The sequence below is a fragment of the Mytilus californianus genome, unplaced genomic scaffold, assembly GCF_021869535.1.
Source record: "Mytilus californianus isolate M0D057914Y unplaced genomic scaffold, xbMytCali1.0.p SCAF_17, whole genome shotgun sequence".
In the NCBI taxonomy this organism is placed as follows: Eukaryota; Metazoa; Mollusca; class Bivalvia; order Mytilida; family Mytilidae; genus Mytilus; species Mytilus californianus.
The window spans coordinates 6,773,648-6,788,013 of NW_026262659.1; positions in this window are offsets into that span (position 1 = coordinate 6,773,648).

Genomic DNA, 14,366 nt, shown 5'->3' on the forward strand with positions numbered 1-14,366 from the left:
AACAACTGTCATATTCCTGACTTGGTACAGGCATTTCCTTATGTAGTAAATGGTGGATTAAACCTGGTTTTATAGCTTAATAAACTTCTCACTTGTATGACAGTCGCATACAATTCCATTATATTAACAACAATGTGTGAACAAATCAAACAGACCTAATAGGTAAAAATGTCAAAATAGGGGTACAGCCGTCAACATTGTGTTATAATCTTAATTACTATAAAAACAGACAAATATGTCAAACAAAGAAAAGCAAGATGACATATAGACAAAGCACATAAGCAAAAATTAAAGACAAGAATACAAAAAAAAACAGCACAACAACACATTGGCGGGATGCATAAGTACCGAGCCACGCCAAAAGGATATTATAAAAAATGGACTAAACAGTAAAGGTTAATTATTTACAATGACAAAGAACACTATAACACGTAATTAAGATGATAAACACAGTCAGTACCTATAATCTATACTTCAAGACCATCATGTATTATTTGTGAAATTGATACGGAATATTTATCAACAAGGTCTTGCATTTGGTATCTTCCGATGAACTTTTTGTTAGAAAAAGGACGAGACGTTTTTTGACATAACACTGGTTCATCAACTTTCTGCTCAGACACTGGTGACGTTTTATAAAGTCCGAGTAGCAGCTGCAAGCTCTTGAATACCGAATGAGTTGGGAAATGTATATCCCATATGCACGTGAAGTTGGTATATTGCTACTAAGGTGAGGGAAATTGATAATTTCAAATTTAAAATCGTCTCTTTTGTCATAGATTCTGGTACTGAAATGACCGCTTATGTCAAATTAGAGGAATAAGTCTAAAAATGAGGCTGAGGAAGTCGTGTCTGTTGTTTCTTTAATTTCTAGATCTGAAGGATATACTAATGTAACCCAATCAGAAAAGTTTGGGTTGTTAATGAAAAGAACATCATCAATATATCTGAATGTGAAATTAAATGATCTGGCTTCTTTGATCTTCTTGATTTTGACAAGTGTCTGAAGGAACTCCGACCCATATGAAAATAAAAAGAGGTCGGCAAGAAGAGGCGTACAGTTCGTCCCAATAGGAATGCCGAAAAATTGTTGAAAAAGTCTACCTCCAAATTCAACAAATATGTTGTCAATACGAAACTCCAGCATACTGATCACTTGTTCCTCTTTGTAGCATGTTTTACCTTTTTGTTCACTATTAACAACATATTCCGTATGGTATCCAAAAGTAATAAATGTATAGCGTATGATACCATTTTTATATTGAAAAGCATTGTGGATTATTTCTTTTAGACGATTTTTCAATTTCACATGGGGAATGGTGGTATACAGGGTTGACAAATAAAAAAAAATGATAGAATTTATTTCAGAGAAAGATCGAGATTTAAAATTATCAAGAAGTTCTTTAGAGTTTTTTAGAATCCACATATGGTTAATACCACTACGTGAGTAAACAGTTTCACAGTTCTTCTAAAGACCCTCTTTTACTGAGGATAAAATCAGTAGTGCGGTAAAAATGTAGCTTTCATTCATTGTGAGTACTCCTAGATCAGTACTTTTTGTCTTTAGTGATTTTGTTAGTTGTTTTTGTGCTTTGTATCGACCTGACGAGTTAAGCCCTTTTCAAGTAATCTATTGTTGTGTGTTCTTATGGTTTCCTGTTTCACCACTGTCCTAAAGTAGTGGCAGGTTTGGAGCCCGCAAATATGATAAACCCTGCCACATTCTGTATGTGCCTGTCCCAAGTCAGGAACCCGTAATTCAGTGGTTTTATTGTGTTGCTGAATAACATATTTGTTTTTTGTATATCTGTTTTTACATTTTGTCTTTGTTAAGTGTGCGGTTGTAACGACATCCTAGGTTAGGATGATGGATTGGTGCCCCTAATTTAAAAAAAAAAGATGTTATATGATTGCCAATGAGACAACTCTCTACCAGAGAACAAATAACATAGACGTTAACAACTGAACATTTTGTAAGTGCCAGTACCAATTCAGTCTGTAATACAGTGGTTGTTGGTTGTTGTTTGTTGTTATATCATAATTGATTTTCCATGTATTGTTTTCTACATAATTTAAATTAATATTGTTTTACATTTGTCATGTCGGGGTCTTATATAGCTTGCTATGCGTTGGTTTTCATCATTATAGAAAGCTTCATGATAACATATAGCTGCTTATTTTAAAGTTATCTGATCTCTTAGGGAAATTTGTCTCATTGGCAATCATACCACATTTTCTTATATAAATATTTAATTGCTTTATCACTGTGATGCTTGGTTTGTATTTGTAATAAGAGCTGCATCTTTACTGTAATGAAGCTCGGTTTGTTGAGAGAAAGGCGTTGATTGAAATATCTTCCTGGTCATAAATTCTAGTCATTTGTTGACTACTACTGTCAGACTGTATTACAACATGGCCATATTTGGCTTTACAAGTAGTACTGACGTCTTACTGAAGGTAAATATTCAACGCATAGAAAGATATACGCAGGTATGTAGAATGGAGAATAGAGAATAACATATTAGGATGCATCATTAGTAGACAAAGAGGTGGGTAGGTGTCTAAAACAGATATAAAATATCGTAATTAGTATTAATGAGGTGTCAAACTTTGGTTGTATCTAAATATATATGAAAAATACAGATTTGACTAGTATTAGTAATAATTTGGTGAATAGAGGTGAAAAACTCCAGGTGTACAATGTATGACAGTAAGAATGACATATAGGTTACATTAGAAACAGTAGTACGGTCAAACCTGCTATAAGGTTCACAACTATCTAGCAAAAAAGCCTGTCTTATCAGGTCATTCTATTGATGTCCCGCTGTAGTAATATCTATGCATTTTGAACCTCCATTCAAAAGTCACCTCTCTTGTAAGGTCAATTTTCTCTCTCTCTCTCTCTCTCTCTCTCTCTCTCTCTCTCTCTCTCTCTCTATATATATATATATATATGTGTCCCTTATTTACAGGTTTGACAGCAATAAGGTGACCAATGGTATGAACTCGACGGTATGTAAGTATCTATAATAGATACATTAACAGTAGTAATTTAGTAAGCGATGGTGTCAAACTCTAGGTAATGAGATCATCTCCCAATTTGTGTTTCTCAGTCTTTAGTTTTATATGTTGTGTTTTGAATACTATTGTTTGTCTTGTGTTCGTTTTTTTTTTGTCGTGGCATTGTCATTTTGTTTTCGACTTGTGAGATTGATTCTCCCTTTGGCCTCTCTTCTTTTGTAAATTCAGAAATTTTTTGATGTTTTTATGATTACAATAACCGTGACGGAACAGGTTTCAAAAATATATATATATTTTGAAAGCATAATTCCTTTGTAGGCTTTACTAAAATCGCGATAATGAATCTCTCATACATGTCCATTTTTCCACAATCTCAAAAATAAAGGCATGCATAAATTTTCTGAATTTACGATATGTTTTAGAACATACGACAAAGGCATATTAGCATAATCATTTAACTTCTGGTTCCACTGTATAAATGATGTCTCCTCGCAAATAGTTGAAAATTCGGTATATATATTGAACTCGTCTATCCAAGTGACCTTGAAATAAAGGATACTAAAGATCCAGTTAAGTCTGCCTGCCTCATATCTTGACCTTCATCTAAAATTTAACATTGGCGTTCTGTTCAGAACAAAATTTTACGCCAAAAGAGATGATATCATCTTACCAATTGGGAACGTTCCATTTCTATGTATCAACATTCCAACAGCGTCTTCATATGAAATTTATATTTATATACCAGGTAATATTTAAGAGCTTGTATTTCCAATCATGAATTCCTTGGTATCTGGTAGCTGCCACGAGAAAAGCAGAAGATACTAAAGGTATTTTCAAACACATAAGAGACGTACAATATATATCTGAGGGCTTGGCCTATGCATGTTTGGGGCGGTACAAATACTTTTGTACAGTATATATTTGATAGGACGAAAATACTTTTGTTTGTTCATAAGAATAGTGGCAGGAGAAAGAACTTTTTGTGGAGAAAGTCGTGCCATGAATGGGGGACTTAACGTAACTTAATTCTTTGAGTATAGTTGCTAATTTCTTTAACAATCTCATGTAATTTGAACGAAAAAATATAGTTTCTATCGGTGATTCATGTAGTGGCTGTCATAATTAACTTACTTTTCAGCATCACTGAAGAGACATTTATTGTCGAAATGTGCCTCTGCTGCAGAAAAATTGGTACCATAAATGTTATTACTTTAAACAATCATAATATTTACTTATCTAACAAACAGTATACCTTTAAAGAGCAATATTAAAATGAAGTTAAATTTTGTAGTAAAAGTTATAGAAAATCTCAAAGTTGACTACTTGAACTTGTTCCTCACTGACAAGTCTCATTTTTCACCTATGAATAAAATGCAAAACATTCAACATCAACAACTCCTAATGCTAAAACTTGGAGATAACTGACACATTTTATGAAAATCTCAGATAATTTGCTAAAGTTAAAGGAATTTTTATAGCTAACTATCTGAATTTAATCCTAATGAATAGTCTCATTTTTTCATCTATTAATCATAAGCATAAAATATGACACCAATAAACCTTAATTGAAAAAAAACTTTCCAATTTGTAAGAACAGAATTTAATTAAGATAGCTGTCAAGGGTTATGAAAATACCATGTGATTCGGTAATTTTCAAAGATGACTTTCTAAACGTCCCTTTCAAAACTATTATTTTTAAATTTGAAATGATTTATATACGTAAAAAATTGACATAAAAACAGTACGGAATATTTTTTTTTCTACAGGTTTTTTCCAACAATATTTTATTTCAATTAATCTCCATAAAAACTTAGCTTATATTTTACTCTCCTGCAACTATTCATCACCTAATGAAACAAAGATACAGGTGGTTTTTTTATTTTTGTTAACGATCCGTTTTTTTTTGTTTGTTTTTTTTTTTTATTTATATGCAAATACCATGACATCTTCCGAATGGTAGTTTAATTTAAACAAAACCGTGATTCGTCGCTGATTAGAATTTGTTGCCATGTATGATATTTTCAATTGCGTAGACTACATGCCAATGCTAATCTGGCAGTTCTGTGGTTATAATTGGTCCTTTGCATTTTAGTCCACGACGGGTAACTGTAGCCTAATTTACGTTTTAGGAAACGGAATAACAGCATGGGTATCGTTTTCATAATCAAACTTCAATTTTACTTATGGAACAGGAAATTGATATGGCAAATTGAAGTTTAAATTTACATAGTACTGTGAACATGGAACAGTAGATGTGTGTCAGAATTTAGAAGTTATCAAGAAGATTATTTATCAGTTTGGATTTTATTTTCAATTAAAAGGTCTACATTCATGTTTATCGTGTTAAAGGTTTTCTAACAAAAATATCATTTTAAAAGAGAGGCAAAAGATACCAACGGGATAATCAAACTCATAAGTCGAAAAAGAACTAACAATGCCATGGCAAAAAAGAGAAAAGTCAAACATCAGTATATAAAACACAACATAGAAAACGTTCTGTATGGCAAACTGAATTCTAAATTACATGTTTCAATAGCTGTGTTTCAACATTTAAAAGTGCAAAACCACGAGTTCTTATTGGATCGTTCAATAGTTTTTTTGTTTTTTTTTTTAAATCAAAAGATTTACATATATGTTTTCCGTGTTAAAAAAAATGACATTTAGAATATCAATTCGGAAAATATGATCTGACCTTTTGCTTTTTTTATATATATATTTGGTGACAGCAGTTTTTAACCCATATATAGCATAAAAACATATTACTCACGGCATACGTCGAATATTTCTTGTGACATCTTGAAAATATGTCTCTAGCTGAAATGTAAATTGACTTCGACTATTTACCGGATTTGTAATAACATAAGCAACACGACGGCTGCCACATGTGAAGTAGGATCTGCTAACCCTTCCGGAGCACCTGAGATCACCCCAGTTTTTGGTTGGGTTCGTGTTACTTAGTCTTTAGTTTTCTATGTGGTGTCATCTGTACTATTATTTGTCTATTTGTCTTTTTATTTTTGGCCATGGCGTTGTCAGTTTGTTTTCGATCTATGAGTTTGACTGTCCCTCTGGTAACTCTCGTTCCTCTTTCTTGAGATAACCGTTTTCAAAACTCGTCATGTAAAAGCCTTCAGTATAAAAAAGAAAGCATTACAGTATATGTAACTAAAGGTATATAATATATCACTTCAGATTCAGATTTCTTTTCTAACTTTTACTTGCTGCTATTTTCATTTTTATTTTTGTAATGCGAAACATTGATAGTTACACTCACCAAAGATATGACAGACATAAAATTGAGAATGGAAATGGGGAATGTGTCAAAGAGACAACAACCCAACCATAGAACAGACAACAGCAGAAGGTCACCAACAGGTCTTCAATGCAGAGATTTCCCGCACCCGGAGGCGTCCTTCAGCTGGACGCATGTTTTTCTACATAAGAGAAATAAGTGACAATGTACTACATAACGATTATTAGAGTGACCCCAACCCTGAAGTTATTTAATTTCTTTTTATGAATAGTCGCAACTTTCTAAATTCCAAATACTTTGAGTTATGTAATGAAAGTTGGCATGAATATTTGACACTTTTAGAAGGTTTGAATCGTATAAGTGTGGTGATACAATAGCGGTGCATCAATAATATTTGTTTAACAATTCATTCCTTTATTATTTCTGGTGAAACAGCACAACATAGGAGCAAACTAAAATTCAGTTAGACTTCCATCATTTGTTTCTCTCTTTATCACGCCCAGACGGGAATATGTTGTATAATTTAATAAACACAATGTATGCATGTATCTGGTGTAATAAACCAGATCAGGTCAAGCGAAACCGGTTATAGAAGGATTATGATATGTTAATTTTTTTTTATTCTAGGACTGAAACTTACATTGGTAATAAGGTTGTATAACTCAAATTCAAAATGAATGAGGTTAGTTTCGTTTGAAGAGCAAATAATTTTTTTTTTATTAAAGCTACATTGGACCAATGAAGACGTCAAACAATATATGTTGGCAGGAGGTTTTTGATGCTTGGACAACCCTTATTATCAAATTTGAAAACCAAAATACATGGACTAAGATCTGTCTTGCAAATAAACTCATCATAGATACCAGCTCACTAGTAGTAAGATTTAAGTCTGAAACGGTCATTTTGGTCTGATCAAGTCTTAATCGCCTTGATTTACTGCTAGGGAAAAACGTTAAGACCTGTTTAGACTTTCAGACTCTGTTCCGATATATCGTGTTCAGTCAGATCAGTCGGGTCAAGATAAACAAGACAGATTCTTCTAGCGTTCAAATAAGACTTGATTAGATCACGTTCAGATAAAATAAGACCAAAGGTAAAAAATCTGTTTAGTTGCTGTAAGATCGTGTTCAGTCGTGTTAATATTTTAAATATTTTAAATAAAACGAGCGACACTTTGTCTGTGTTTATCAGGAGTTACTCCCCTTTATGAAGAAAATCGGCATAGCTTGGAGGATATTCTTTTGTGGTCTTTTAATGTAATACTGTATATCTATTTCATTAAATAACGTATGCAAACGTACAATTCATTTTTCGCGATAGAACTTTTAACATATAATTGGTTATATAAGAAAACATTAATTGTTGTAACCGGGAAATGTGTTAGTCATTAAAACTTTGCAGTCGTGCTTTCTGACATAAAGTAGTCCTGTATTTATTCATTCCGCCCGTAAAGATATAATGACAAGTAATATATCCCAAAGATGTTCTGAAATTTTCTTAAACATTTTTTTTGTTTCTAATGTATAATTATATTTCTGATCCATATAGAATTTGTCAAAAAAAATATATTCTAAGTATCTAATTTACTTTATATGTTTAAATATTATACAGATGACAGTAGCTTGGTGAAAGTTATTTACATTTTAATTAACGGATTATCTAAGCAGACAACCGAAACGGGTTGTTATAAACTATCTAAATAATTACCCGTGCAACGCTTATGATGTTTTATCCATGGACGTAAAATGCATAAAGTTCCATGTTTTATCTTATATAAGGATTTACCGGGTAAAATTATTACGCTGACAAATAAAACATTATTTAAAAAAAAAAATGCAACATGAATAAAGAATATTTTAAGAATTTAGTTGACAGTTTATATTTACCATTAGGTGCCTATAAAGACCGATGTCGATACCTCTCTTGATTTTTTTTTTTTTATCATCAAGTTTTTTTTTAGGAAGAACTAATACAAGAATAAATCATATAATAGAAAAATATCAAACAACATAAAAGTTAAGAAACGATTGATAAAATCTTGTGTACGGTTTATATTTCTGTTTCGTATCAGATTTTTTTTATAACACCAGCGTTACTTCTCATTTAAAAAACAGTGAGATGCTTACTTGCTTTTTCAGAATTGAACAAAAAGCTATAAAATAACGTAGCGAAATGACCGTACTTATAGATTAGAACTTTGTTTTTCCATTTTGAATTTTTTTACACTAGTTATTGTGGGGACCTTTAAAGCTTGCTGTTCGGTGTGAGCCAAAGCACCGTGTTGAGGCCGTACTTTTAATCTATAATTGTTTTATACTTTGTGACTTGGATGGAGATGATTATTTGGCACACATACCACATCTTCTTATTTATAGTAACCGGGAGCAGTTTATAATATTTTCATTTCGATAAAAAAGAAATATGCAATTCAGTAAATCAAATCAATTTGTACCATATTGTTACATTCAAAAGTCTTTAACTGAAGTAAATGATTGATAGAAATACATTATTTGTATTGCATCGCTCCTAAAATAATGTCCAGTGTCAAATATTACACATCGATGATCACTTAGATGTTCAACTGATTCAACAGAAAATTAAACTTAGGACTAGGATCAAATGCAATTCATTACGTTACAATTGTATCCAATATTAATATTGCTAATAACATTCAGTCGAGGAAAAGACACATGTGACATTGATATGCATTGGTTTGTTCTAGCCTGATACGGCGAGCGCGTGTCGACAAAAAAAAAGGTCATGTTAACAAGAGAACAATTGTTGTGAATCAGAGCCAAATTGACCTTTGTTCCAACTTTACTCATAAATAATGCGTGCTTGTGGACAAAAGGTCACAGACGAAAGGTCACAGTTCAGTTTCTGAGACTATTATCTTTGAAAAAGAAAATACTTATTTTTAAAAAAATATTTTGTATGTATCTTGAACTATTGAATATATAAACCAACTCTGTAAACAAATGTATTAAATGAACAAATAATTGTTTAGTACAAAAACTATCAAAGTGGCTTGGTACCTAAACAGCTTTATGGTGCTAAGAAATATTATATCATTTGCATGATTAAAATTTAATAAATCTTCATTTACCAAGGCTAATAAACAATTTCATAAACTTTAAAAAGAATATATGTAATAAAAAGTAATTTTTCAAGATATTTCTCTTAATACGTAAACAATTGTCACTTCCTGTCCTGCGACTTTTTGTCCTGTGACTTTTCAGTGTCCGCTTGCTGTTAAGAATAAGACCTCCCTTACCCAGGAACTCCCTTACTAATGGATAGAAAGCTGTCGGGACTACCAATCCTAAGTGTTAAAGAGAATAAAAAGTACACCAGTCATTCTTAATTTTATATGTTTTGCGTAAAACAAAAAGGTTTTAAATGTTGAATTTAAGGATTGCTCGGATTTAAAAAATTAAATCTTTTTCGTTTGCTTTTCGTTGAAATCATCCTGAATATTATGTAATATTGTACGCTGAACATTCAACAATCATGGCCAAGCATGTGTTCTTCAAAATGCAATCTGTAGAAGAAAAAACACGGTTTTAAATCATGAACATTGGAAATCAAGAATCGTGTGTCGTGTTCGACCTATAATCCTTTATTAAATAGTCGAAATCGACTATTAATATATAGTTTTTTTTTGCAACTACGTAACTCTATATATGCGTGCTTTTGCCACTTTGCTTAGAAAAAATATCATATATCTTAATTCTCTTTCAATAACATTTCCTTATTCAATTTGCTACTCGTCTACCAAAAAAAAATAGATATTGTTTCACTTTTGTCATTTTGGTTAAGTTCTTGGTAGATCTCTCAGGTAAATATCAAAAATGAGTCCAGAGTTTTGACGGTTGTGAATTAAGGATTAGTTACTTTATGGAACACTTATTTCCTTGGATGGTAGTACAAACTTGTATTTTATCCGTTAAAGTTAGTCTGCCTGTTTAATAATTTGCAGTTTAAAGGAGAATACTTCGTTTTTTGCAAATAGTTTAAGAATAAAATGAAAATTTGCTTTCGATTGCATTCAGGCAGTGAGAAATATGTTTTGTTATATTTCAGACGATTTTAGTACGGATATTAAACTATAATTCTTAATCCCTTCCAATTTACAAATATAATTTGGTATTGTTTTTTTGCAAATGGTAGATGAAACTTGTATGTTCTAACTTTTTCAGAGGTCTGTGAAATCTTGAAAATATGACGTTCCCGGAAATCACAAGTCGCTATATAGAATGCTTGTAAAATTCAGAAACTTGCAGTACGCTCATATTTTATACTTTTCTGTTCAAAAAGAAAGTGTAAAATAAGAAGGCGAAAAAGGGAAAAAGGAAGGGTTGTTACACGAACACGTTCTTCGCAATTTAATTCTAAACGAATAGTGATTCTCTAACTTTTTGTTCAAATATCGAATATACACAATCAAATCTCTAACTTATCCACGCTTGCAATTACCTTTTTATTGACAGGTTTCTGCTGGCATTTGATTGGACAGCAGTTTAATGTATGCGTGACAATCTATCACATTTATCCAATCAGCTGTCAGTTTAGTTGGGTTTTTTTTTTTTTTTATGTAGTGAATTGATCATCAAAAGGACGTTGTTGCTATTGTTGGCCAGGGAATTTCTATACTAATGAAAAAGTCTATGTGGGTGTTTGTCAGATAGAAATAGACAACGCTTATATTTAAGAATAAAAAAGTGACGAAAAAGAAATATTACTTTGCTTTATATTTAGACTAATTCACTTAAACTGTGTTATACAGACGAAGAAATAACGCCACGTGTAGCCAGGATAAAAAAAAAGATGATTTTAATTATGCTAAAAATGATATATTATCCAATCAAAGGGGAAGCGTGCGATATGTCGGCCCCTGAATCCGCCACTGACCAAGCAAATTACGACATAATTAAACAATTAACAACTTTGTAAAAAAAATTATAGAAAGGCGTCTTTTTATTCCATATAATTTATGATATTTTGTGGACAATATAAATCTAAAATCAGTGTTTCAGAGTCATATCAGATAAAAAAAAATAATTGTAATTTCTGCCACAAAACAAAATCGTATTTTAGAATCACGAAATAATTAAAATCGAATTTGGATTAGTTTTGTGCTCAATGGAATTTATTAAGACTTTAAAATATCTATTCCTTTATAGTCACTATTTTGAGATCGAATTTAATGAGGTTCATATATAAGTATGTGCCAAAACAGAAAATATACAGTTGTTACGTCTTAACACTGGCCAGGACCTCCTGAGTGCACTCAGGACATACAAAGTGCACCCAGGACTATTTTAAAGTCATCGTTTATGCACACAGGAAAAATGTTTATATTCTTTTCACGTTGTTTATTTTAGTGGAAACTATTGGAAGATTTTGAAAACGAACATAAATAGATATTCAATATTCTTATAAAATAATGAGGGCACGTGTCACTGATTTCACAACCACTCAGCCGTGAATAATCCAATAAAAAAATTGGATTATCCTTATTGCTTATGAATATTCAGATTCAATATTTAATTAATCTATCTTATGTATATCATGTTATAAAACAGTGTTTTTATAAAATTTAATAATGCGAAATTTTAAAGTTTTTTTTCGGAATTGATTTATGTAATTAAATACTTTGTGTATTGACTATAACGATAATGGAGAAAAAAAACTCAAAAGTCCCATTTAATGTATTTTTATACAGTTTATGTGTAATGAGCCAGGTAAATTAATTTTGTTATTATACGTTCTGCAGTTCTAAAGTAAAAGAAATAACAATTGGTTTGTCTATTATCAGTTCATTTTTGTTTTTCTTCGTGAATTTTTTCTCCTTTCCAACATCATTGAAATAAACGAATATCATATTTTATTTAATATAAACATACAAAGTGTTCTTTGTTTTGTTTTGCTAAGTCTAATATCTTGGTAGAGTACGTGCTTTCATTGGTTTCTTTCTTTGGTTTGGCTAATGGGCAAGTGTTTGTTTTTATTTTTATTTAACATCTGTGCATAAGGACTAAGTCGTTGTAAGCACGGACTGAGTATCTTTCAACAGTCTGCGAAATAGTCTTTCTCGCTGTTCTTGATTATGAGTCTTGCAAAAACAACATTAAATTGATATGAAATAACATGTTTTCGGTAAAACCAAAAAGTTCATAATTTCTCATGAGCTCGATTTAAAACCAAATCTTACTACCTTAAATTGTTAAGAAAAAAAAAACCAAATATAATAAACGACGGGAGTTCAATGAACGCATTATTTTAGCCCGTTTGTGAAAGGGGGTCGGTCTTGATCGGGACAGAAAACTGACAGAAAAATGGAGTCAAATTCATTATACAGAATTTATTTTCTCATTTAAACTCGTTCAGGCTTGTAATCATGGTAATACTGGAGAAGAACGATTTTAAGGAGAAACAACACTTTACTGTTTGAGTTTGATTATTTGAAAATCGTATTTTTATAAGTACGGCAACAAATACAGATAAGAACGGGCTTCATACAAAACTAAATATTGCCTTATTAAAATGTTGATGACAAATTCCTTCTTCATATTTTATTTCCCTATTCAAACTCGTTTGAGGAATTTATTACTCACCGTGTATCATCGGTACAGCGGATATAGCTTAATAGGTACTTCGAAGGATGAAAAGCTATATACCGTACATTCATTTAACTATGCACCGTACAGAAGGATTTATGTGGTCAGCTATACACTGTACACAACGCTTCTTTTCGGAATAAAATATCGAAAAATAACATATGTATGAAAGATTTCAATGCCAATTATTGAAACAGCTATACTAATTACGCACACACGGTGGCCTTCTGATGAATATAGAATCATATCGGATGAGACGAGCGCCAACTTCTTTGACAAGTATTTGCACATGTTTTAGTAAGCGTTCTTGTTTTGGGAAAAAATGAGACTTCTCTAATCATCAACCTACCACCAAATCGATCATTTCTTAAAACAACAATTATGTTTAGATTGAGGTACACATTGATATTATGTAAACAAAGCAAAGACTTTCTTACCGTGTCAGAAGAAAGATCACGTCCGCTTGGTTAGTACCTATATCCGCTGTTCCGATGATACACGGTGTTACTGGACAAGAACGAGTGAAAAAAGCGACAGTGTCTTGTAAATATGTGGATGCACTTTCAATAGTCACACACATATTTTATATACATTTATTTCGGGAATTATTTTTTAATTTATTATGCGCTCTATTGATGCCAGATTTTCCTTTTTTTTACTATCAATGTTCAACCACACCTATGCATTCTTATATTATAGGACTTTCCTCGTAGATGAAACAGGGGTTTTATCCAAAAAGGACGCCACGTTTTGCAATGAATAAGATCGATATTATTTTTAACGTTTTCAAATGAAATAAATTGAACGGAAAATTTCCAGACTATAGACAAGACAAGACACATGTACATATACGTAAACTTCGTTTGGATGTGATATGTCTTTAAAATTAATACAGTTGAAATAAGACTGAGAATGAAACTTTTTTCTGTTAACTATGTACCATAAATTTAGGTACATCTCTCTACGATTAAAAAAGAGGGACGAAAGATACCAGAGGGACAGTCAAACTCATAGATCGAAAACAAACTGACAACGTCATGGCCAAAAATAAAAAGACAAACAGATTAATCTTCCTCTGAGTATATGAATGGCTTGGGCGAAAGAAAAGCAATTGATCTATACTCATGCAAATAACCCTTTCATTTATGAATTCTTATAAACTGAATTAAAAGTAATCAAACGGAACTCAAACTATAGGAGATGTGGGATAAACTTCAATTTGACAGCAACCAAACGACAAAAACGCCATAGGTAAATCAGATATGTCTTTGAGTAAAAGCCAATTTCTATTTTTTCACTGTTTTTATTTCAAATAGCGCAAACAAACACTTTTTCCAAATATATTTTTTTCTAACAAAGCATAAAAGAAAAGATCAACAGCCCTTTTATCATTACTACTTAGCAACAAGGAAGCATAATTTACCAGTTAAAGATTGGTTGGATCAATTTACAAGATGATCAGACATTACACA